Below are 27,089 nucleotides of genomic sequence, written 5' to 3'. Positions count from 1 at the left end.
AACTTGCAGAAACTTTACATATAAATCAAACCCTTGCGAAACATCTGTTGGCTGATTACACTCACAAAATGATGAAAGGAAAAACAATTTATTGCTTACTACGTTTCGCTGTTCATGCAATAAAATTGCTGCATCGAGCGCGATCTCTTAATGTATTACTTCTTTAGTAGTGACTGTTTTCGCAGCACACCTTGCAGGCTGCCACTCTATGTACACACTAAATTATAGAATTTTACAACATTTACTGTAGTTCAGGAGAGATATCGACGTAACAATGAATTGCGTCAGAAATTGCAGTTTCATGTATGACATTTAAAGTTAGTAGTTCCTTGGCACTAACTCTATTCGCAACACATTTTGCAGACTGTAATCCACATATGCCCTTGAATGTGCCGGCAAAATTATATCACTGTATAATACATAGCTCTGGAGATACGACTTCATAAAGATTGAGATGTGTGAAAACGAAACCACAGGGCGAAAGTCGCTAGAGGTAAAGGTGAACTACGTATACAAATACTTGTGAAATATGTTAAATATATGTGACGTATACATATGACATGTGCTCTCATGGGCAAAGACACTGAAAAAGTGTTCCTCCTAAACCCATTTATCAATTACAACAAACTTGGCAAACACACTACTTACTGTGCAGAAAGAAATAACGTTAGTGTAAGAAAAAGCAACCTCCTATTGGTGTAGGGTTGACAATGTGGAGAGGGAAGGTGTTTGGACGACATGGGCAAAGGCAGACGGCGGGGAGATGGACAAAGAGAGGAGGAGAAGTAAATGGACAGAGAATGGAGGGAAGAGAAGACTTAAAGGGGTCAGGAGATACAGGGGGAGGAGACTGACTTAGAGACGTGATGAGGAGATGCACAGAGGGGGAAGAAGCAGACATGTGGAGGAGGTGCAGATGATCAGGCAAAATAAAGAGGAGGAGATGTACTGTGAGAAGGGACAGAAGGACATGTATGGAGAAAGAAAAGAGGGGGGTGTAGACAGAGAGAGTAGGAACTGGACAGAGAATAGGAAGAGAAGGAGATGGACGGAGAGCAGAGAGGAGGAGATGGACAGAGAAAGGAAAGTGCAGGATGTAGAAAGAGATAAAGCAGAATGGGAGGGACGGAGGAGTAGTAGGAGGAGGAGATAGAGAGGGGAGAGAAGGAAATAGGGAAAGGGAAGTGGCAGATAAGAACAGAGTGGAAGGTGGTTGGCAGAGAAAGGAAAGATGAGAAGACAGAGATAGAAGGAGGAGGAGGAGATGAAGAGTGAGAAGGGGAAGGAGGAGATGTGCCAGGAGAGAGAGTGGGAGACGGACTTAGAAGGGAGAGGGGCAGATGGAAAGACAAAGAAAGATGAGAGATGGGCAGTGATAGAGAAGGAGGTAGTTGGAGAAGAAAAAACTGGATTACATGAACAGAGAAAGAAGGAGGAGGGGGAGGGCGGAGAGAGGAGGGGAAATAAAATGGACAGAGGGAGAGGAAGAAGGAGATGAACAGAAAAAGGTGGGTGGAAGGAGATGGGCAGTCGAGGGCGTGAGGAGGAGACTCTGGGTGAGGAGGGGGTTTATTCTGATGGGGCGAGAATCAGATACTCAGGGGGGAAGGAGCATATAGACATAGGGGAGAGGAGAGCATTTACGAAGAGGGGGCGGAGAAGGAAATTGCAGACGGGTTGTATGAAGAGATGGACAGGGAGAGGAGGAAGGAGGAGATGGACTGACAGGAGACCAATAAATACACATCCGGGTAATGCTGGGTGCATAGCTAATAATGTATAGATATATAAGATCCTTAGTAATAACACTACATATATTTCGAACTTGAGTTGTACTGTAAACAGCTGTTAACTGAGAACTGATTTACGGCCGGTTTCGCTGAGTTAAAGTAGAATCTTCAGCTAGTTCTGCATACAAAGAAAAGCATCATTCTAATCTACATATTCATTAAATAAGGACACCCAATGAAAGTAAAATCATCAATTAACAGCTGTTTGTGATTTTATTCAAGTTCATTTTAGCATCAATTTGCAAGGCTGTGGCTGCCCACATTACGTAAATTTCAGAAACAAAATAATGGAAAGCAAAACAATTACTTATTTTTGTGTTTACGCCATCTTCAGGATCGATACAGATACGTAATTTCAGGCTTTTACCGTCACTGCAGATTTATCTCACACTAGCTGTATTACTTGTAGGGTGGATGCACAAATTGAGTCCAGTAACAGTGTATTGTGCCGTAACGATCATAGAAAGAAAACATACTAAACGAAGAAAAAGTTCGAAATTAATATCATGGTACTTTACGTACCATGATTGTGGAAACAGTTAGTGAGAGCATGTTTTAGAATCATAAGGAGCAATATTGCCACCCATTGTTACTTTATGCGTATCGTGGGTGAGCTACAGACATACTCGGTTAGCTAGCAGTTGAGGAAATCCTGAGAACCATTTTAATGAACTCTTGAGACACAGGTAACAATAAAACGTTTACGAACGCCCACCTACGCGCAGTAGAGTAAGTCAAAACTAGTTAAGATGTAGATCTAGATCCGTTCATTTCAATCTGTATGCATAAAAGCATTGTTAGAGTACATCATTTGGAATAGAATGAAAAACCTTACAGTTAATACGCACTGTGATTAGAAAACATCGTAAGTGTCATCCATCAGTTTTGGGGCGTGTAGCTGCAGGAGCCGTATTTCTTCAGCTGATATTTTTATCGGCCTATCTTTCAGCTGTCTTCCGCGTGAGCAGAGGAAATGAAACCACAGCATGTTTTGGATACGTAATTTTGGATTCAACAAGTAGACCACGTCAGTGCTTGCTTCCACAGAGTCGAAATATGATCACAAGGTATGGAGAATTTTTGTATTCTTACAGAATCTATATCTATTCAACATCAACTTTGTTACCTTCAAAGTAACCTCCCTGTGTTATAATACGCTTGTGCAAAGCATTTTCCAGCCTTTGAAGCACTTGTGGAACTCACTTTTCGTCATGGTGAACAGCTTCTTCAGCGATTCTGATTTTGTGGCATCAATGGCGGGAAAACGACGTCCTTTCAGGGTTCTCTTCAGCCTCTGGAATAGAAAGAAGTCGCAGGGAGCCATGCCTGGCGAAAATGGTGGCTGAGGTAACATAAGGGTTTTTCTCTTCTGCCAAAAAATCACGAACAACTATTGAGATGTGAGCGGGAGCACTATTGAGCCTAAATTTCCACGAATGGTTTAGCCACAATTCTGGTCATTTTCTTCGAATTGTTTCTCGCAAACGGCGTTTAACTTCCAGTTAGGAATCCTTATTCACCGCGCGACCATAAACCAGGTAATCATGATGCACTATCCTATTGCAATCGAAGGAAACACTCACGATAACCTTCACATGTAATCGAACTTGTCGAATGTTTTCGGTTTTGGTTCTTAGGAGTTTCAGTTGGAAGGAATGGGCTTTGGTTTCGACCTCATAGGCGTACCCCCGTGTTTCGTCACCTGTTATACCCTCCTTCAGAAGTTCTGGATCGTTGTCAACTTCATTCAGTAATTCTTGAACCATGTCTACTTAGTTTCTGGTCGAACTTCAACAGTTTCGGAACGAACTTTGCTGCTGCGTGTTTCATTCCAAAACATCCGAAAAAATTGCTTAGTATGAGCCAAAGAATATGCCTATATCTCGTCAGCCTTTCTAATGATGATTCGGCGATTTTCCAGAACCATTTTCTTGACTTCTCTCACAATGTCGTCAATAATAGATGCGCTGTGGCGTCCAGACTGATCATCGTCTTCAACGTCTGGCCCCGATAGCTAAGCGGTCAGCATTAAGGTGGGGGCTGCCAACAAGTCCCCTGGACCTGACGGCCTCCCCCTCGACTTTTACAAGTATTTTAGCTACCTTTTGTTACCTGCTTGGACGTCCATCTGTCGTGAATTGATGTCACCCACAACGATGATCCCAGCCACCTTCCTTGATGGGGTCATCATCCTGGTCCCTAAGCCACATGGGCGATCACGGATCTGTGATTACCGGCCCATCACTCTACTCAACAGTGACATGAAAATTTTCACCCGTTTGTTGGCCTCACGCCTCAAGAAGGCAGCAAGATCCGTCACCTCCCTTGATCAGACTTCGTTGGGCGGTGACAACAACATCCATACGGCCCTTTGCCGTTATAGGGACATGATTGCGCTCGCGCGCTCGCGACATTTACCTGGCGCATTGGCATCGCTTGACTTCCGTCAAGCTTTCGACCGTGTCGACCATACTTTTCTGAAATCGGTCCTCCGACACATGGGTTTTCCGGTTCGTACAATCACCGTGGTAATGCGGCTCTTGAGCGGCGCAACTTCAAGAATACTCTGTAATGGTCGCCTCACCGCGCCTCTAGCGATCGAGCGCTCTGTCCGACAGGGATGCCCACTTTCCACGATACTGTATGCTTTGGCATTAGAGCCCCTCCTACAGGGGCTTCGCCAACGCCTGGTGGGCCTGACATTGCATGGGCACCGCTTCTGTTGTACAGCCTATGCTGACGATCTAGTCCTCTACCTCCGCAATGAAGACGATGTTCGCGCTGCTCTGACTTGGGTGACGACTTATGGGGAGGCATCGGGCAGTTCTCTTAACATTTCCAAATCGAAGGTTCTGCTCATTGGTGAGGGTCTACCAGAAAGATCTGTCGCTCCTCTAAGTGTGGCCACCAGCGTCCGCTGTTTGGGCATTGATTTTATGAATGACCTCCGTCGCTCAGCGGCAACCAACGGTCGACGTCTCCTACAAACGATCAGGGCTGGCCTTGTGGACCACCGGCTTCGATCCCTCGACATTATACAGCGCGCGCAATATGTGAATGTTTATCACGCCTCACGCATCCCCCATGTGGCACAAGTGTTCCCGGTTCCGATTACCCTCGCACGTCCTATGTTGATGGCGATGGGATCCTTTGTCTGTGCCGGGATGTTATTTAAAGTTCAATATTCCTCCCTTGCCCTCCCGCGGGAGCGTGGTGGAGTGGGCTTATTCCATGTGCCAGACAGAGTTACCGCACTTTTTGTTAGCTCCCAACTGAAAGTCTGGCGTCGCTGCCCGACGAGCCTGACCGGACTGCTTTTGCGTGAATACGCACCAGTCTCCATGTCAGCCCCGGTCATGTTATCCGACATTCCACCCCCCTTTTATCACTTTCGGTACTTCTTCCTTGAAATCAGTTACATTCTGCACTCCTTACCCCTTCTCCGTATACTCCAGACAAAGACTGTATACGACACCTTACAAATGTGTCAAACCCCCAACCCCATTGAACACAAGTTTCCCCAGATCATATGGCGCCGTGTGTGGAAAGCAGTGCATGCTGGTTACCTCGACACCAGCGTTCAGTCCACCTGGTATATCACCGTCAATGGCAAACAGGTCAACCAGTCTCGTTTGCACCGCATCCGCCTTGCCGACACATCACTCTGTGTTCACTGTGGTGTAGAGGACACGGACGCTCATCGGTTCTCATGTGGTCCGTCTGCTGACGTCTGGAGGCTCGCGCAGCGTATCCTGGCTTTCCTCACCCGACAGCCGCCTGCTCAGATTATTTTCCTGACGCTTCTATTCCCGGATGTGATTCATTACCCCACAACAAAAACTAATGCCGTGAATTGGATACGCGGTCATACAGTCCGCTACCTTTTTGGGCCCGATGAGAAATCAGAACTAGGTTATTGGACGTACCTTAACGATCGACATTGTGCACTTGTTCGCAACCCCAGATACAAGCAGTTCTTTTCCAATTTTCTACGGAGCGCCTTTCATGACCCGCCTTCCAGCTGGAACGTCCAAGCCATGAGATGCTGCTGCTTTTTTGCCGATATGATGTTCTGAACGTACTACACACGGAATCCCCACTAAAATTTCGAGAAGACACGTTTGGATGTTCCGCCAATCAGACGGCGCAAGCGACTCCTAGAATTCTGGTGCAACGACTGCCATAATACAAAAATATGAATAAATAAAAACATACATACAAAAAAAAAGTTCCTGTTCACAACAAATTTCATTTTTTTATCGCTACTCTCTATGTTTCTTCCCCCCTACTTTCTTCCTTTCCTACACCTTTGCAGTAATAGGTTAGTTGTTGTGGAATAGGTGTAGATAGGTGCCAACGCCAGAAGAGGTGCATTTAATTTTATTTTTTTGTTAGAATACAAGTGGCGGTGGCAAATAGACATTTTTTTTTGTAGTTTTTCCTTTCCTGTCCAGATAAAAAAAAAGGGGTAGCGTCTTATTAGAAATTTAAAAGAAAAAAGAAAACAAAAAAAAAAAGTTGGTAGAGCACTTGCCCGCGAAAAAAAAAAAAGCGTGACAGAATGTCAATCCTAAGGTCACGGGTTCGATTCCCGGCTGGGTCGGAGTTTTTCTCCGCTCAGGGGGCTGGGTTTTGTGTTGTCCTAACCATCATCATCTCATTCACATCGACGCGCAGGTCGCCGAAGTGGGGTCAACTCGAAAGACTTGCACCAGGCGACCGGTCTATCCGACGGGAGGCCCTAGCCACACGACATTTCATCTCAACGTCTTTTCGACCCCCTTTGAAACTTTATACCAGTGGTAAAGTCTTGTCTTACTCATAGTAGATTCGCCAAAAGTCACAGTCAGTATTTAGAATGTGTCGGTGGACTTTATTCCACTTTTTAAGCAAAATTTAATGCAAATACTTTGGCTATCTTTTCCAAAATTAAAAATTTGCCGAGCCCTCTAAAATGCGTATAAACTTTTCAATTGTTAATAGCTGAAAATGCGAAAATACATCTGAAACAAGTTCCCCCCAAAAAACAAGTTTTCGAAGTCGGATGTATATAGCACGTGAAATTAAAAAATTCTCTTTACTTTTCTGATCCACCTCGTACACGTGGGCCACACGTGTTGTTAGGCGCCAAAGAGGATAGTATGAACGGAATAGTATGAACGGAACCTGTGGTTAGGCGCTCCAGTCATGCTGGGACATCAATGCATGAACAGGGGCTGCTACATTTTTTCGAATTAATCAAAGAAACAACCGGATACCTAACCCTGTTCAGGCTGAATCCAATGTCTGTTAAATAAATCCTTTGCCAAACGAAATTCCATTGTCGGAGACGTAGAATAATGAAGTTCAAGCTATAATTTCGACGTTGTCACACAGCGCAAAGTGGCCTACGTCAAAGGATTTTCTCCGGCTGCAAATGTAACAAATAGTTCTGTGGATACTTTCTGAAAACATGACATTATTGTGTGTTGTTCAAAGATATCACAAACTAGGTTCTACACCTCTAACCTTCTCATTCAGAGGTACGAGATCCAAATTCGTTGTAACACGCGTAGACCGGTCAAAATTTTGAAATATTTATGAGGACTAGAATTCAACTGACTGAAGTCTTTTTCACATTATTTTACGACGAACAGCCATCATACATTTTTATGTGCTTTTTCATTGTGCCATAAATCCACTGGGCATTTGCCAAATTTCATTCGGCGTAATAAATATTTGAATTTTCAGCAAGTGCATTCTTAAAACATCGACAGCAAACTGGATGCTGCAGCCGCCTTTATAACCTACTTGTTATTTTGGCAGTTTTCGATTTACAAGTGCCTAACAAACACATTTACACTTGTATCTTGAACAAAAACAACTCAGAATCCGACCAGCATAAATAAAAGTGGATAAAACAGTGGCTGGCTGCTGTGTTTCCGTTTCTCACGGAAAAAAAATTCAGCACAAAGAAGGAATTGTGCGACATAAACGAAAGTTGGCAGTCGTGTTTCTACATCTCATAGATGAAGCCCAATCAGATTTCGCGCCTGTAGAACAAGAGTGACGGTAGTAGCGCCACTTTGATTATGCAAATCGGTGTTTTCTTTAACCACTCGCTGCAACAGTCGGTACCGTTAATTATCTTCGAGACTGGGCATGGTGACTTGATGATAGTCAAGAATCTCTTCAAGGCGTCAAAGATGCCACTATGAAAACCACACTGAGTTTGAGCGACGTCGTGTAATAGGGCTAAGAGGAGCTGGATGTTCCTCCTGCGATACTGCAGATCAGATAGTAACGTAGCCACGGTTCAGGATTGTCCCCATCTGTAGTCACGAGAACATTCAGTCGCAAGAAGACCGGGTTCCGGATGGCCACGCGGCACTACCGAGAGGAAAGGCCATCGATGTATGGGTCTGGCGCATCATACGGCGTCTGCAGCCGCCATTTGATCTGCAGTTGGTACCATAGTGACACGACGAACTGTCATGGTCATCTCCGAGCCGGACACCCTACAGCGTGCATTCCACTGACCCCAAACCACCGCCATTTGTGACTTGAGTCGTGCCAAGCAAGAGCTCGTTAGAGGGCAGGGTGGATGTCTGTTGTGTTTCCTGATGGAAGCTGGTTCTGCCTCGGTGCCAATGAAGGCCGTGTGTTGGTCAGAAGGAGGCCAGTTGAGGGCATGCAACCAACCTGTCTGCGTGGTAGACACTTCACCTACAGCTGGCGTTACGGTGTGGGCTGCGATTTCGAATGACAGCAGTAGTATTATCGTAGCTATCCCACACACCCTGACTGCAAATCTATACGTCAGTCTGGTGATTCGATCTGTTGCACTACCATTCATGAACTGCGTTTCAGGGGGTATTTACAAGAGGATCCGATAGTTCACTTTGTTGCAATCCAACTTGCTCTACAGAGCGTCGAGATGTTGCCTCGGCCTGCTCGATCACCAGGCCTGACTCCAATAGAGTACATATGGTGCATCATCGGATAAAAACTCCAGCGCGATCCAGAAACAGCATTACCGGTCCCTATGATGACCGGCCAAGTGCAACAGGCGTGGAAAGGCGTCCCACCGACTGACGTCCGACGCCTGTACAACGCAAATCACGTACGTCTGCACCCTTGCATTCTACATGCTGGCTGTTACACCGTTCATTATTGCAGCAGCCTTTCATATTTGCAATGGCTTACCTCGCTCTTACATTAACCTAAGATCTTGTAATGTTATCACTGAAATGTGTTACCTAGGCAAACGTATTCCCAAAATTTCATTACTTTCCATGAATTATTTTTCAGCCCTCTGTTTTTTTCCGTTAGTGTAATACAATCGAGAGTCACGGAGCTCAATAACTAGCAAAACTGATAAACTATTGCCTTTTTATATTGTTTAAAGTTATCCGGTTTATAGTCCGAAACGGTCATTTGAGGCAGTGGGTTATGTGAGTCACGGGGAACGGACAAGTCGGCAGTCCGGTAGGGGAGAAGTGTGTTATTTCTAGCGTTCATCGTTGTAATCTTGTTCGAACTCACTCTGCAGGTCATTAATAGTAGTACAAGAGGAACAGGTGCAAAAAGAGAAAACGATATTTTAGTTGTTATGCTCGTGGAGTATAGTACGACGCACACATCATTCAATATGGTGAACACTGAAGCTGGTGCTGGGTTGTCTTGGTCTTGTCTTGACAGTAGGTATTTTAATTTTTGTTTCCCTTGGGCTGTGGCGTTGTCGTGTGGGCATTCGAATTAAATAGTATGCAGTGTTGCCAGAGTATACTAATTCTGATTTCATTTTATTTGAAGTACGCGGCGACGAAGCATCAGTTCAGTTATTGTCCTCTGCTCACTTATAAGAACACAGGTTAAGAAGCAACGCCTCGTCTGAAGAAGACACAGCCCGTTTCGATTTAAGTTAAATAGTTTATTGTCACCGCATGCGATTCTAATGGAACATTTGATACACACGTTACAGAACGGGCTGTGTAGCAATTTTCCATAAATTCAAGTTTATCAAACTATATCTTTGGGCGATGAAAATTGTGCTGACTTGGCGCTGGTACTAATTTTGTAAAATGATTGGTATACCTTTTAAAATAAGCTGCTATATTTTCAGTACTTCACTCTACACAACACGCAATAGTGGCTTCCGCAAAGCAGTAATAACAGCAGTTGCAGGAAAGAATACAGAACTGGGGTCGGAATGGTAATTTAAATAATAATTGGAATATTAATGAGCTAACAATGATGTTTACGTGCATATATAGGCAAAAACAAACTGCGATATTACACCTTTGTTCTCTTATAACTATCTTAGTCATTTTACTTTCTTTTAATTAAAATTTTTACTTAATTATTTCAAATAATGCTACTTAAAAATTATTATGAAAGAAAGAATTAATGAAATATTTCCCTAACACTGGTGGAAATGCGAGAGTGGTTACAACATGAGATGCGAAACAAAATACGCCGGGATGTCACGAGTAGCAAAAATAGTGGCGGTAACCCAGCTGGGCACTGTTGTGGTTGGAAGGAGAGCCAACCCGTGAAACTAAAGGAGGCCGAAATGAACGCGTTTTATCTCACGCAGTCTGGCGTGAGGTCTGGAACATGACAACGGAATTAGAATTGAGAAAAACGGACGTAGCTGGTGGAATACTTAACTTTAATACATTAATGGTGAACGTCGCTCTTGACGATACGTGATTCTCACAATATCAATAGAAATCGATAATGGCGCCTTGCTAGGTCGTAGCAAATAACGTAGCTGAAGGCTATGCTAACTATCGTCTCGGCAAATGAGAGCGAAATTTGTCAGTGAACCATCGCTGGCAAAGTCGGCTGTACAACTGGGCCGAGTGCTGGGAAGTCTCTCTAGACCTGGCGTGTGGCGGCGCTCGGTCTGCGGGTCCGAAGTATATACTACCGAACCGCGGCCGATTTAAAGGCTACCACCTAGAAAGTGTGGTGTCTGGCGGTGACACCACTTTCCTCCCCCACAAATCGGCGTACGATTGTGGCATAAGGCTTCCGCCCGCCGCGGGGAGGACCGCGTGTTGACGTATGTGACGAGATGGGGAGCCTAACAACAGGCGAGGCTGTGCCACCCGTACCCTGCTATTCGGACCGCAGGGAGCTAGGAAACGCCTGAAAACCTGCTGCAGGATGCACGCCAACATGCGGTGTAAGCGCCCGTAGAGGGACAGGAGGGGCCGAAGGGTCGACCTCCATCGGGCCGGGGCACCCGACGGGCGAAGGCGACATATGGTCCCGAGCGGGCAAGAGTACCTTGTCGGAGGACAACTGGTCACGGAAAGCGATCGGCGGCGCGTGACCCAGGGAGGCGCCCGGCGGCTGCAGAGGCGCGTCCACTGCGGGCGTCGCCGGTGGGAGAACAGGCGGCGACGGCGGCGGCGGCGGCGGCGCGGCGCCATGGGGCAAAATGGAAGGCAGCGTCGGTAACACCTGGGGCTGAGGCGAGCCAGTAGATGGGTCCCCGGGACGCTGACCGGACGTCACCGTCGCTGAAAGCAGACGGCGAGCGGCAGATCCCGTGCGACGACAGAGGCGCAGCTGATTGAGATGCCGACGCACCTCACCAGAGGCCCCCAAAACCAGATACATAGCGCGTCCGAGGCAGCGAAGAATGTGCCCTTCGAGCCAAAGCCGTGAACCTCGGTAGTGGCGATAGTAGACAACGTCGCCTGGAGCAAAAGCAGGTGTCTGCCGCTGCACAGGAACCTGAAGCGGCGGATGTAGCAAAGACATCAAGGTTCGATGAGGACGACCGTGGAGCAACTCAGCCGGCGAGCAACCATCGCGGGGCTGAGAGCGATACGAGGACAAAAAGAGCAATAACGCGTCCTCCCGAGAATGCGACTCTTTCAACTTCAACATCTCTGACTTGAAAGTCCTGACCAATCGTTCAGCGGCACCGTTTGACTGTGGCGAAAAAGGCGCGGACGTCAGATGTTGAATACCAATGGCCTTGCAGAATGACTGAAATTCTGCGGATATGAATTGTGGGCCATTGTCGGAAACAAGAGTCTGTGGAAGACCTTCAATGCAAAAGGTAGCGGATAACGCTTGGATGGTGGCAGATGACGTCGTGGAAGACATCCGGGCAACAAAAGGAAAATTACTGAATGAATCCACCACAACCAACCATCGAACATTCCAGAATAACCAGCAAAATCGATGTGTAAGCGTTGCCAAGGTGGAAGTGGCTTTTGGCCATGCAAAGAATTTCCGCGGTGGTGCTGATTGTTGTTCGGCACACACCATGCAAGAAGAGCACATACTCGTAATCGCGGCATCGATTCCGAACCAAGTACAGTGCTGACGAGCAAGTTGTTTCGTTCTCACTATACCCCAATGTCCTTGGTGGAGAAGCTGTAAGACAGAGGACTGTAACGAACGTGGTACCACGACCCTGGACTGATCATTATCAGAATGCAACAGCAAAACACCACGTCGTACAAAAAGTCTCTCCTTGTGAGCAAAAAATCGGCGAACCAACGGGTCCCCGATCCGTGACTTTGACAAGGGCCATTTTGTAGCAACAAAACGCAGAACGGGAGGAAGGGCAGGGTCGGCAGCTGTGGCTGTAGCTACACGACGAAAATCAATCGGAAACGATTCGACCACTGTAAGTAGGCTGTTTAGGTTTTCTTATTGGTAACGCCAAATAGCGCTCTGTATGAAAAATCACTGGCTGTGCTGTGCGCAGTCTGTGGCTAGTTTACATTGTTGTCTGCCATTGTAGTGTTGGGCAGCGGCAGCTGGATGTTAACAGCGCGTAGCGTTGCGCAGTTGGAGGTGAGCCGCCAGCAGTGGTGGACGTGGGGAGAGAGATGGCGGAGTTTTGAAATTTGTAAGAATTGGTGTCATGAACTGATATATATATTATGACTATTAAGGTAAATACATTGTTTGTTCTCTATTAAAATCTTTCATTTGCTAACTGTGCCTCAGTAGTTAGTGACTTCCGTAGTTTGAATCTTTTAGTTAGCTGGCAGTAGTGGCGCTCGATGTATTGCAGTAGTTCGAGTAACGAAGATTTTTGTGAGGTAAGTGACTTGTGATACGTATAGGTTAATGTTAGTCAGGGCCATTCTTTCGTAGGGATTTTTGGAAGTCAGATTCCGTTGCGCTAAAAATATCGTGTGTCAGTTTAAGCACAGTCGAGTATAAATTTTACAAAGGGGACGTTTCACCACGTCATCGGTTGCCACATCATTTAACATGCAAGCAAGTTCGGAGGAATCGAATGCCCTATCTTCAGCAACAGGCAAGCGGGACAACGCATCGGCGTTTCCGTGCTTACCAGTGGACCGATACAAGATATCGTAGCGGTACTGTGAGAGGAAAATACACCAGTGAATGAATTTCTGCGCTGTACGTGGAGGTACAAGCTTGGTCGGATGAAAAATCGATGTCAAAGGTTTGTGGTCCGCGATTATGGTAAAGCGACGACCATACAAAAAATCATGAAACTTTTTAACACCAAATACGAGAGCCAATGCTTCTTTCTCGATCTGTGAATACTGTCTTTGCGCAGACGAGGGCAATTTGGACGCAAAGGCAATAGGGCGATCGTGCGATCCATCTTTATGCGCAAGCACAGCACCGATCCCGAAATCCGATGCATCCACCATCAACAAAAGGGACTTCTGGGGATCGAATGACGTAAGGCAAGTATTGGAAAGCAACGCCGATTTCAACTGGCGAGAGGCGCCTTCGCACTCCGTCGTCCAGACGAACGGAACACCTTTACGGCGTAAGCGATGAAGCGGAGCTGAAATGGAAGAGGCATGCGGAACATAGCGGTGGTAATAGTTCATTTTTCCCAGCACACTCTGTAGCTGCTTCAAATTCTGCGGCGACGGCAAGTCTTGTATGGCACGAAGGTGTGTGGGACTAGGATGTATGCCTTGGGCATTGAATACATGTCCCAACTATGGCAAGTCCCGAGCAAAAAACACACATTAGTCCTTCCGCAAGCGAAGACCATTTTGTCGCAAGACCTGAGATTGGCCAAATGTTCTTTTTCCGTCTTTCCAGAGATCACAATATCGCCCAGATAATTTGCTGCAGTAGGGACCGACGCACAAACAGTTTGTAGATATTGCTGAAACAATGCAGGGGCGGATGCACACCCGAATGGCAGTCGTTTGAATTGATACAACCCAAGATGCGTGTTAAGCACCAAAACGCGCTGGGATTCTTTGTCCACCGTTATTTGCAAGTACGCATCTGCTAGGTCCAACTTCAAAAAAATTTACCCGGGCACAGTTTGTCAAAAACATCTTCCGGGCGGGGTAAAGGAAAAGTTGCAATCACTAGTTGTGGATTCACTGTTGCCTTGAAGTCCACACAAAGTCTCAATTTTCCGGAAGGTTTTGGCAAAATTACTAAGGGTGATGCCCAGAGAGAAGCATGCACACGTTCAATTACACCTTGTGATTCCAAATCGTGTAATGTTTTTGCGACCTCATCACGCAATGCGTGGGGAACATTGCGCGGTCTGAAAAATTTCGGTTGCGCGTTTCCTTTCAGTTCCAAATGTGCTTTATAGTTCTTAGCGCAGCCGAGGCCAGGTGCAAAAATGTCTGCAAATTCTTCAAATAGACGAGAAACACTGTCTGAAGGCACAGTCTGGTTCACTGATAGGACCTTATTTACTATAGACAAGTTAAACAACCGAAATAAATCGAAACAAAACAAGTTTTCTGCAGAAGAAGAACGAAGGACGTAAAATGACACAAGTTTTGTCTGTTCTTTGTGTGTTGCAAGAAGGCTGCACTGTCCTAACACAGGGATGTTTTGTCCTGAATAGCTGCGTAATTTAACATTTGCTGCGCGCAACGGAGGTGTGCCCAGCAGTTTCTAAGTGTCTTTATTGATCAGTGAAACTGCAGCTCCGGTATCGAGCTGGAATGGTGTCACTTTGCCGTTAATGACCAAGTCCACAAAAAGTTTATTGTCCTGATGACGACAAGAGCGACTGTCTCGTGCAACGTGAACTGACACTGCTACATAATCACTTGCGACTTGACGGGAGTTCCGGCGACGTCGACGCACACTATTTTTGGGACGAACACAGTCACTGTTAGAGAGAGTGGCACTGCGCGGAGTGGAATGAACTACATGAATTTCCATGGGCGAAGTTTCGCGAGCCTTTGTATCCTTGATTCGATTCCGATTCCGGCCCGACGCAGATGGCCTGGAACGGGTTTGAGCTTCCGATCGAAGCTTTTTCTGGCAAACACTCTGAACAAGTCCTTTTCTATTACAATAAAAGCAAATAGCTTGGCGTGACGGGCATTTCTCACGCGAATGTCTAGTAGCACATAGCGGGCATGATTTGATCACTTCATTTGCTTGCCACCGCGGCACACGTGGCTGAGAGCCTGGCGGCAGCGGCGCGGCCGGACGCGAGGACGGTTTACTGCTCCGTACAGCTCGCCAGGCGGGCCGGTTAACCTGACGCACTGCTGGCGAATTTTCAGATGATTCCTGAGCAAAGTCAAGTGTGTTCTGCCGATCCAATATGTCCATCACTTGTTGAAGGGAGGGATTTACATGTTTCAAAATCTGTTCCCTTATACGAACATCAGAAAAGTTCTGTGCAATTGCATGACGTACCATAGTTTCTGAATAAGGGAGTCCACATTGACAGTCAAAAGCACAATCCCTAGTAAGGCCTTGCAAGGTTGCAACCCACTCCCGATTAGTCTGACCTGCCGTACGTTTTGTACGAAAGAAGGTATACCGTTTGGCAACTACGTTGACTGATTCTTCGAAATATCCATCTAATGCAGACAAAATTTCTTCGTAGGACAGAGTTGGTACGTCGCGTCGGGGAAATAATTTGACTATCACACGGTACGAGGTCACCCCTATTGAAGACAACAAAAAAGGCTGCCGCTCGTTACCTTGAATTCTGCACGCGGCGAGATGGAATCCAAATTGGCGTAACCACTCCTTCCAGCTTTCCAGTGCAGCATCAAAAGATCGAAAAGTTGGTGCAAGAGCGTGTTGTGGCTACGTTAACGGTGAAGCGGCTGCTGCTGCATCGTTTTGCATCGCACCTTGACCCTGAACGAGCTGTCCAAGGGCATCCAGTAAGGCCTGCGCCTGCTGATTCTGTAAGCGATAAAATTCGGACAGTACATCTGGAGATTGTGGCGAAGCCATTACACAAGTAAATCAGGGCAATATCGATAAGAACACTTTTAGTCTCGTCGCCAATGTTGTGATTTTCAGGAGAGCCAACCCGTATAACTAAAGGAGGCCGAAATGCACGTGTTTTACCTCACGCAGTCTGGCGTGAGGTCTGGAACATGACAACGGAATTAGAATTGAGAAAAACGGACGTAGCTGGTGGAATGCCTAACTTTAATCCATTAATGGTTAACGTCGCTCTTGACGATACATGATTCTCACAATATCAATAGAAATCTATCATGGCGCCTTGCTAGGTCGTAGCAAATAACGTAGCTGAAGGCTATGCTAACCATCGTCTCGGCAAATGAGAGCGTAATTTGTCAGTGAACCATCGCTGGCAAAGTCGGCTGTACAACTGGGCCGAGTGCTGGGAAGTCTCTCTAGACCTGGCGTGTGGCGGCGCTCGGTCTGCGGGTCCGAAGTATACTACCGGATCGCGGCCGATTTAAAGGCTACCACCTAGCAAGTGTGGTGTCTGGCGGTGACACCACAGGCACCTTGTTCAACGAAACTTGTTTCACAGACGTGGGTAGATTATTCCACGCTGTATCAACGTTATGCCAGAGATCGTGAATCTTAGTGGCTGACATGTGGTTGGCGTGCCTGTCTGTCAGGAAATCACGATCACACGTGTTCTGTGGGTGAGAGGCGTGGGTAGCTTGCTAGTCACGATAGAGCCGAGCCCCGTATGCATCGAGGTAGGTCAGGGCTGAAGGAGCAACGTGCGGACCTACAGAATTTTGTTGAAAGAGAACGGCACGCATATCTACTGTCCAAAATACCGGCTTTGTGAACTAGAGGTGATCTTGCTGTACACCGAAAGTCACTCCACACCTTCAAGATAGGTGTCTGTCTTATAAGGATGGCGGATTGCAGCCTGGCCACGGTCGTTATATCCGGAGAGTTCAGACTCGGTTACGTGCATCGTGATACTACAAGCAGAAGCGGATCTCGTCCGAAAAGACGAGGGGCTACCGTTCCTGCACCCACTGTCGCCGTCGTGCACTCGACAGTATTCGCCTGTCTCCCTCCTGCCCCATTAGGCTAGGCGCAAATTGAGACGCGTATAGCGCGTGTGGCGCGACGCAGAGCAGCTCGCGTTTTTGTAACATAACAGGTTCAAATGGGACCTCGCAAACTGCGACGCGACGTGATTGGGACGCGACACGCGCCTGCGCCAGGTCGCGCGGCGTTGTGGTTGAGGCACAGTTTCTGGAGCCGCGCGTCACGCTTGCCTCGCTAGCACCGTGGGAAATTTGAGGCGGGGAGCGGAAAAGTAGCCCAGGCCATGTGCTCACATCGGAACGGCGCATGTCAGCAGTGGTAGTATTGCCAATACGATAAATTTTGCCTTACTGTCCGCGGTGGCCGTGCGGTTCTGGCGCTGCAGTCCGCAACTGCGGGACTGCTACGGTCGCAGGTTCGAATCCTGCCTCGGGCATGGGTGTGTGTGAGGTCCTTAGGTTAGTTAGGTTTAAGTAGTTCTAAGTTCGAGGGGACTTATGACCTAAGATGTTGAGTCCCATAGTGCTCAGAGCCATTTGAACCATTTTTTTGCCTTCCTGTGTACTGAATTTTATTGCCTTTGGGTAGTGTTTCGTTTTTCCCCATTTAAACGCTCCAGCTTTCTTCGTTAGCACGTTATACTTTTCTGTTTTTTATATCTGCGTAATTTGTTTTGTTTTTTTTCTGTCAAGAAAAATATAGACTTCAGTAACTGATGAGCCATTGGCCGCTGGAATTGCGCCATATGCCTCCGTGATGTTTTCTGATCGCAAGAAGGGACAGAGGGTAATGAATAAGGAAGCAAGGAATATTATAAAATCACGTGATTAAGAATCAAGGCAGGAAAGTGAGTAAACAGTATCTGGCATGTGCCTATCATTCCGTCTGAAGGAACGCTCGTCAATATTTTAATACTGCTCAGATCAAGAGAAGGAATAAAATCCTTTGGTAAGTTTCCATTCCCGTTGCTCAGTGTTAAAAATACGATGGGTTACAGGGATTCCACCAAAATTCCAACAGAGTTGGTAATCTCTTTTTGTGTGAGTTGTTAATTTTTTCTCATTCGAAGAAGCATCACAGTTCGTGACTAACGGCCACATTTCTCCTGGTGCCTGGTGTAACTGTACTTTCTTTGTCACAGTATAATTTGCCAAACTCATCTCACAGCAGCTATTGAGACAGAAGTCCGAAACGGAGTGCCTCATTAAACAAGTAATTGGCAATCACAGAGCTCAATAGCTTACGGAAAGCCTCATAGTGTCGATTTTCAGTAACATAAAAGAAGAAATTTCATGTTTATTTTCATGCTAGTAAGCTCTTGTTTCGCTAGCTGTCGATAACTCTTAAAAAATTACAGTGACTGGAGTGAAATAAATAAAAAGGGAAGTATAAGTACTGATATATAGATAAATACTGATATATAGATAAGAAGGTTCCGTGTGTTTAAGAATTGGCAAAACACTCTCCTCCTTGTGTGCTATCATTAACCAAACTTTCGTTTCGATATATCGAGCGTTTTAGGAGATATGAAAGAGGTTGCGAGCGCACTACATGGGATCCATTTTCTCGAGATAGGAGACAGATAGAGACCTCCTCCCAAGTCTAAACAAATATTCAACATGTTAGCTAAATTTCATGTGCAGCAACGTATGGTGTAATACGCACCAAACGCAAAATCATAGCAACCCCTAATTTTCGTTACAAACTTTTTGAGTTTTGCGTAGTGTTTTACTAAAATGTGTACATCACAATAAGAATGGTCATTAGCGAGGTGATGGGCACGAAGCTGACATATAACGCTACAAGCAGGGCAAAAATCATAAATTTTCAGACAATGGTTTCTGTAAAATCGTTTGAGAAAGATTAGAGGTTGAGCGCGCTTCGGTTCAGTCAGCGCAGGGCGTCGCCAGTCGACTCGTGCTTAGTACGGTGTACACGTCGCAATATGCGCTGCAGCCGCGCGACCCGTGCGACACGTGCGTGTCGCGCTGTACTGTCGGGTCACGTCACACGTGCTACACGCTTCTCAGTTTGCGCCTAGCCCAACGAGTGCCAGCACAGGTGTCCTGTGGAGAGCGAGTAACTATTTCAGACGAGTTTAGTAATTATTGACTGCTCGTTTAAATGCATGTCAGCATTCAATAGCACACTACAAAATTAAAACCTTTAGTGAATACCTTTTCAGTTCATTCCTGGTTTCCCGGGTTCCTGCACGGAGCCGAGTGTTCGCTAGGTGTGGCGGACAAGCCGTCCAGTGTGACGTGTCACGGCGGCTGCAGTGGAACACGAGTTAAGTTCGGCTCGAGAAATTTAGTTGAATTCGAAGGTGTTCTCGCAGGTGGTGTTGTCTACTACCGGTGGAAATCGTGTAAACAACAGTGTTCTGTGCAGTAGTGCTATTTTTTTCTGTGCTCCGCCAATATCTTCGAGAAAATGGTAAACAGGAGAGTCAACAGCAGCGGGGAAGCAGCAGGTGCGGCGGGGCTGCTTTTGGCGGAAGGTGCGGCATCGGCTCCCGGTACGGCGGAGCTGGTCCGCTCTGAGGTAAACGCTGCGCTTCACGATGAAGACAGTCTCAAATTGATAGCAGGCACTATATCAGATACTGTAACGGCAGCAGTTGGCTAAAATGCGTGAAACTGTTGAGGCCAATACTGCCGAAATTACAGCACTAAAATGTCTGAGTCTGAATACGAGAAAAAGGCACGAGAGTTGGAAGTGAAACTATCTGCCGCAACAGACGAGCTAGAACAGTGCCAAAGGTGAAATAGTCTACGACTTTTTGGAGTAGCAGAAAATAAAGAAGAAGACACGGACAACCTGCTTATACAGGTTGCGCGTGAAAAATTAGGCGTTGAAGTGACCAAGGCAGACATTGACAGGAGCCACCGGGTGGGACGAAAACTACCAGGTGCTACCAAACCTCGTCCAATAATAATTAAATTTGTGTCGTGCCGAAAAAGGGCTGAGATCTTTACCCAGAAGAAGAAGTTAGCAAGGACAGAGCTTACAATAAGGTAAGATCTGACACACGAACGGCTACAGATTTTAAACAGTGCCATATACCATTTCGGTCTTCAGAATGTGTGCACTCAGGATGGTAGAGTAATCTTTAAGACAGCAGCTGGAAAAGACAGTCACAAACATGACAAAACTGAATAGAATTAAGTAAAGCTACTCGAGCCAAAAGTGCAAACTTAACACAATTTGCAGTCTGTAACAGCCCTATACTCAGGTGTAGTCTCGTAATTGTATAAACCTTTTAATTATACTCGTATTTGTACCTTCAACTAATTGTTTTTGTAACTGTATTAACTTTTTACTACACTCCTGGAAATGGAAAAAAGAACACATTGACACCGGTGTGTCAGACCCACCATACTTGCTCCGGACACTGCAAGAGAGCTGTACAAGCAATGATCACACGCACGGCACAGCGGACACACCAGGAACCGCGGTGTTGGCCGTCGAATGGCGCTAGCTGCGCAGCATTTGTGCACCACCGCCGTCAGTGTCAGCCAGTTTGCCGTGGCATACGGAGCTCCATCGCTGTCTTTAACACTGGTAGCATGCCGCGACAGCGTGGACGTGAACCGTATGTGCAGTTGACGGACTTTGAGAAAGGGCGTATAGTGGGCTTGCGGGAGGCTGGGTGTACGTACCGCCGAATTGCTCAACACGTGGGGCCTGTGGTCTCCACAGTACATCGATGTTGTCGCCAGTGGTCGGCGGAAGGTGCACGTGCCCATCGACCTGGGACCGGACCGCAGCGACGCACGGATGCACACCAAGACCGTAGGATCCTACGCAGTGCCGTAGGGGACCGCACCGCCACTTCCCAGCAAATTAGGGACACTGTTGCTCCTGGGGTATCGGCGAGGACCATTCGCAACTGTCTCCATGAAGCTGGGCTACGGTCCCGCACACCGTTAGGCCGTCTTCCGCTCACGCCCCAACATCGTGCAGCCCGCCTCCAGTGGTGTCGCGACAGGCGTGAATGGAGGGACGAATGGAGACGTGTCGTCTTCAGCGATGAGAGTCGCTTCTGCCTTGGTGCCAATGATGATCGTATGCGTGTTTGGCGCCGTGCAGGTGAGCGCCACAATCAGGACTGCATACGACCGAGGCACACAGGGCCAACACCCGGCATCATGGTGTGGGGAGCGATCTCCTACACTGGCCGTACACCTCTGGTGATCGTCGAGGGGACACTGAATAGTGCACGGTACATCCAAACCGTCATCGAACCCATCGTTCTACCATTCCTAGACCGGCAAGGGAACTTGCTGTTCCAACAGGACAATGCACGTCCGCATGTATCCCGTGCCACCCAACGTGCTCTAGAAGGTGTAAGTCAACTACCCTGGCCAGCAAGATCTCCGGATCTGTCCCCCATTGAGCATGTTTGGGAATGGATGAAGCGTCGTCTCACGCGGTCTGCACGTCCAGCACGAACGCTGGTCCAACTGAGGCGCCAGGTGGAAATGGCACGGCAAGCCGTTCGACAGGACTACATTCAGCATCTCTACGATCGTCTCCATGTGAGAATAGCAGCCTGCATTGCTGCGAAAGGTGGATATACACTGTACTAGTGCCGACATTGTGCATGCTCTGTTGCCTGTGTCTATGTGCCTGTGGTTCTGTCAGTGTGATAATGTGATGTATCTGATCCCAGGAATGTGTCAATAAAGTTTCCCCTTCCTGGGACAATGAATTCACGGTGTTCTTATTTCAATTTCCAGGAGTGTATTTTTTTTTCTGTCTGTAGCTCTAACCATTGCTTAACTTTAGTTACTGCTAATACTTTTTTTCATTTTCTCAGGTTATTCTCTTCCATTCTGTAATAGTTCTATTGCAATTATTGGTCTCTCTTTTAGTTCATTAATCACCAATCTCTTCGGATTAAATTGTTCATAACAAAAATCTCTATCAGTATCACTTTAGCAAATTTCAATCTAATTGTAGCTTCTTACGATAATCACTACGAGTATCACTCGAGTAAATTTCAATTTAATTCTAGCTTCCTACGATAATCTACTAAATATTAAGCTTACTTCTCTCTGCTGGCATCATCGGCCTCTTAAATCACCCCCTATCCCTTTCCCTTATTTCCACCCTAAGCTGTTGCAAATACGCTAATTACATTTCTCCTCTTCTGACATAGGATACACAGTGACACACAGCCGTCACTATTTTGGTCATATTCTCCTTGCACCGAATACCACTAATCCATTTTCTATATATACTCCCGCAACCTCAGGAAATCTTTTGCAGTCGCCTTTCTTTCGGCACTCGCGGTGTGACAAACAGGGCGCGCAAAATCTCGGACACTTCTGTGTTATGTGACTTGGCGGAAACACCAGCAAACGTTAAAACTTGCGAAGATCCCAGCGAGGATCCCCCCCCCCCCCCCCCGCACTCTACCTCCCTGCGACACTCACCCCGCACTCAGCTCGCCTACGACGGGTCCTCACGCCATCACCCCATCTCGCTCCGAACGGGACCTCGCCCCAACCCCTATAGTTCCCTCACAACGGAAGACCCGAAACAGTACCTGCATTTGCGGTTTGGAGCCCGGGTGGTGTTGCTGCAGTAGCTGTTTCTGTTAGTGCGGACTGCACGTGCTATTTTGGCTTTGTGCATCGCTTTGTGACTGCGGAGTGCGCGTGATATTTTCGTGTGTCTTAAAAGCATTGGGACTGCGGAGTGCGTCTTTTATTAATCATTGTGATTACAGTGTAGCGTTTGTGTTACTAAAATGAGTGCTTTTAAATGCGAAGTATGTGGGCAAGTGTGTAATTACAGAAAGAATCTCAGTCAGCATGTTTGCAAAAACCATCAACAAGAGCTACCTGATGCCACAACAACTACTGTAGCTTCTTATCAGTGCTATGTGTGTGACAAAATTTTTTCTCTTAAAAATAATTTGTATCGCCATCAAAGAAATATTCATGGTTTGCAGGAAGGGGGGTTGTTCAAGTGTACATTGTGCCCATTTCAAAGCAGTTCAAAATGGGGCTGGATAGATCATTTACAAACTGTTCATCAAATTCAACTTAATTCCGAAGGTCTGCAGTTCTCAAATGAAGATGAGGTTTCACAGTGGAAAGAAGACACTGAATGCATGACACATTCAAAGTTTATTAAAACGCATGGGTCTACTAGCTCTACACATTATTATGACTGCCATCGGTCAGGTAACCTTGTCTCCAAGGGTAGAGGCACAAGACATCTTAAATTGACAGGTAGCAACAAAATGAATGGAAAGTGGCCTGCAGCGATGAAGGTAACTGTACACGAAGGTGGAACATATCAAGTACATTTTGTGTCGACCCACATTGGTCACAAACAAGATTTAACGCACCTGCCCCTGTGTCTAAAAGACTGGGAAACCATAGCAACAGATATTGCAATGGAACTTCCGTATGACAAATTTCTACATAACGTACGGACAAGTTTGCAAGATTCGGACTTGCAGAGAATCCATTTGACTACCAAGCAAGACTTATATAACGTTGCAGCAAGCTATAACCTCTCCTCCAAGTCGGTCAGACATAAAAATGATGCAAACAGTGTCGAAGCTTGGGTAAAAGAAATGAACGAATCCGTCTGTGTTATTCTACAAACCACAAGACTCGACTAGTGAACATCAAGAACTGAGGAGTGATGATTTTGTATTAGTGATAATGAACAGAGCACAACGGGAAATGTTATCAAAATATGGAGAAGACTGTATCTGTATTGATGGAACCCATGGGCTTAACGGGTATGATTTTGAAGTGACCACTCTCTTAGTACTGGATGATGTCAGGCAAGGATTCCCATGTGCTTCTCTAATTTTGAACAGGAAGGACGCCGACGTTTTAAGTATATTTTTGCAGTTAGTAAAATCTCAGGTTTGACCAATTTGCCCCAATGTAATCATGTCTGATTTGGCAGAGTCATAAATTATTGAATGGAACAGGACAATGGGTCCCCCTAAGATGAGACTCTATTGTACCTGGCATGTGGACAGAGCATGGAAAACTAATATCAAGCGGAAAACTAATATCAAGGGGAAAATTGCAGATCTGGATAAAACAAATCAGGTGTATCGGCTCATTAAATCTGTGTCAATGCTGAGAAATGTAAGTATGTTTCAGGAATCACTGCAAAAAGCACTGCAGAATCTCAGTAGTGACCCTCACACATCGGAATTTGCTTCATACTTCTAGACACACTATGAGGGAAATGTGGAGTGTTGGGCCTACTGTCACAGAATTCATGCCGCTCTCAATACCAACATGCATGTGGAGAGTATGCATAGGACATTAAAGGAAATACATGGTAATGCAAGACAGATAAAACGACTGGACTAAGGCATATCTACACTAATGTCCCTAGTTACAGCCAAGATGTGTTTGACTGGCTTATAGCAAATGTAAAAGGGAAGCTTACAAGCAAAGTTCAAGACATTCGTAATAAACACAAAATTTGTTTGTTAATGGACAAGAACCTCATCACTGAGGTAGATGGTGGTTGGGAAGTGCCATCCACATCATCTCCAGAGGTGTGCATTGTTAAAGATAACAGAGTCAACTGTGAGTGCAAATTAAAATGTAGTGACTGCAATGTGTGCATACATAGGTATTACTGTACATGTATGGATTACAGCATTAGATTCAATATGTGTGAGCACATTCACACTGTTTGCCGAGATGACAGTGTCGGTGAAAATCCCGTGCAAAATCCAGAGGTACTGGGTACTGATGTTTATGTTGAAGCCACCAGTGAGAGAGCAGCAATATTAGCTGAAGTATGCACAAAATCTGTTTCAGAAACACTAAAATCATTGTTAGAAGGGAGACTGTAGCTTATTTCAGTGTTTTCCAATATTGTCAGTGGAATGACTGAGACTGAACTGCAGTTGGCCAAAAAAACTGTGTTATCCTTAAAGGCAAATGTAGGAGCTGTTCGAGCCCAAAGCAGTTATTTCAAACAAACAGATAAGGGTCAGAAAAGAAAGCTAATGCCACAGAAGAGGCTGTTTTCTACCAAGAAGAAAACAGCACGTAATATTTCTCTGGCTGTTCCAAATGCTGAAGAAAGATGTGAAGTAGTAAAATCACTTCTGAATGAGGGTATGTATCAATTTTCAAGTTATTGAGTAGATACATTTATGTGTGGAACCTTGGCAGAGGAAAATGTAATTCATGGTTAGTATACGAATTTGTGTTCAGTACCTGTCAACTTTGTGTGAATTATAATTTGATATTTATATGCAGAGGTCGACATGAATCATGATGTTCCTGCAGAGCATAGTCGTGCCATGCCAGATGTACAGCCAGCCAAACAGGTGAAACTTGATTGGATCCATCATTCCAAATATGTGTGGTACAGCTATAATGTCCTCACACCAACTAAACATGTCACATTAAGTAAAATTTAGAATTTTGCTGTTCAGTAGCAACACAGTGTGTTTGGAATCTGATGTAATAGTTACTTGCAGTACAGTATATGTATATACTATCTTTCAGTACCCATCAATTTTGCCTCAATTGTGATATGAAATTTATTTGCAGGGCTTGACACCAAAAATCACTTGCATGTTGTAGAAGAACCACACAGTATGTTATGGCGCTCAGGTATTCATCATGGTGCATCAGGTGTGTGTAAAGTAAGTGTAATGGAGATAACATACCTGAGTATGATAATAATCTGAATTCATATTAATGTATATTGATATCTTTAAATTCTATTTTACTGTGTCTGCATCATAATATAAAATTAATTTACAGGGCTGGACATGAACTGCATTGATGATGTGCAGCATGGTTATGCCATACCAATTGTGCAGCACAGCACAACAGGTAACACTTAATCTGACATTATTCCGAATGTGTCTCATACTGCTCTAATGTCCTCATATCGGCTAAAGATGTCAGATTAAGCAATATTCACAATGTTGCAGTTCACTAGCAATCTAGTGTGTTTGGATTCTGATTTAAAAGTTACTTGCAGTGGAGTATATGTCATCTTTTAGACCTATCAATTTTGTCTGTATAATAGTACAAAAATTATTTGCAGGGCTTCACACCCGCAATCAGGTCCATCTAGAACAACCACACACTATGCCATGGCAGCCAGGTGTTCATCGTGTAAAGTAAAGTTATTTGTAGGTCCAGCCATGAAGAACTGGATTTCTACAGCATCAACTACAGCCAGAGAAATACTACGTGCTCTTTTCTTCTTGGTAGAAAACAGATTCCTCTGAGGCATAGACTTTCTTTTATGGCCCTTATCTGTTTGTCTGAAGCAACCATTTTGGGGTCAAACAGCTTCTACATTTGCTTTTAAGGATAATGTAGTTTTTTTGGCTAACTACAGTTCAGTTATACATATATAAGTTCAGAATTTCATTATAATCAAATAATGTTATCTCCATTTGATTTACTTTACACGATGAACACTAGGCTGCCATGGCATAGTGTGCGGTTGTTCTACATGTACCTGATTGTGGGTGTGAAGCCCTGCAAATAATTTTTGTACTATTATACAGACAAAATTGGTAGGTCTAAAAGATGACATATACTCCAATAACTTGAAAATTGATAGATACCCTCATTCAGAAGTGATTTTACTACTTCACATCTTTCATCAGCATTTGGAACAGCCAGAGAAATATTATGTGCTGTTTTCTTCTTGGTAGACAACAGCCTCCTCTGTGGCATTAGCTTTCTTTTCTGGCCCTTATTTGTTTGTTTGAAATAAATGCTTTGGGCTGGAACAGCTCCTACATTTGCCTTTAAGGATAACACAGTGTTTTTGGCCAACTGCAGTTCAGTCTCAGTCATTCCACTGACAATATTGGAAAACACTGAAATAAGTTTCTGTCTCCCTTCTAACAATGATTTTGGTGTTTCTGAAACAGATTTTGTGCATACTTCAGCTAATATTGCTGCTCTCTCACTGGTGGCTTCAACATCAACATCAGTACCCAGTACCTCTGGAATTTGCACGGGATCTTCACCGACACTGTCATCTCGGCAAACAGTGTGAATGTGCTTACACATATTGAATCTAATGCTGTAATCCATA

The sequence above is a fragment of the Schistocerca gregaria genome, chromosome 5, assembly GCF_023897955.1.
Source record: "Schistocerca gregaria isolate iqSchGreg1 chromosome 5, iqSchGreg1.2, whole genome shotgun sequence".
In the NCBI taxonomy this organism is placed as follows: domain Eukaryota; kingdom Metazoa; phylum Arthropoda; class Insecta; order Orthoptera; family Acrididae; genus Schistocerca; species Schistocerca gregaria.
This window is presented reverse-complemented; position numbering follows the sequence as displayed.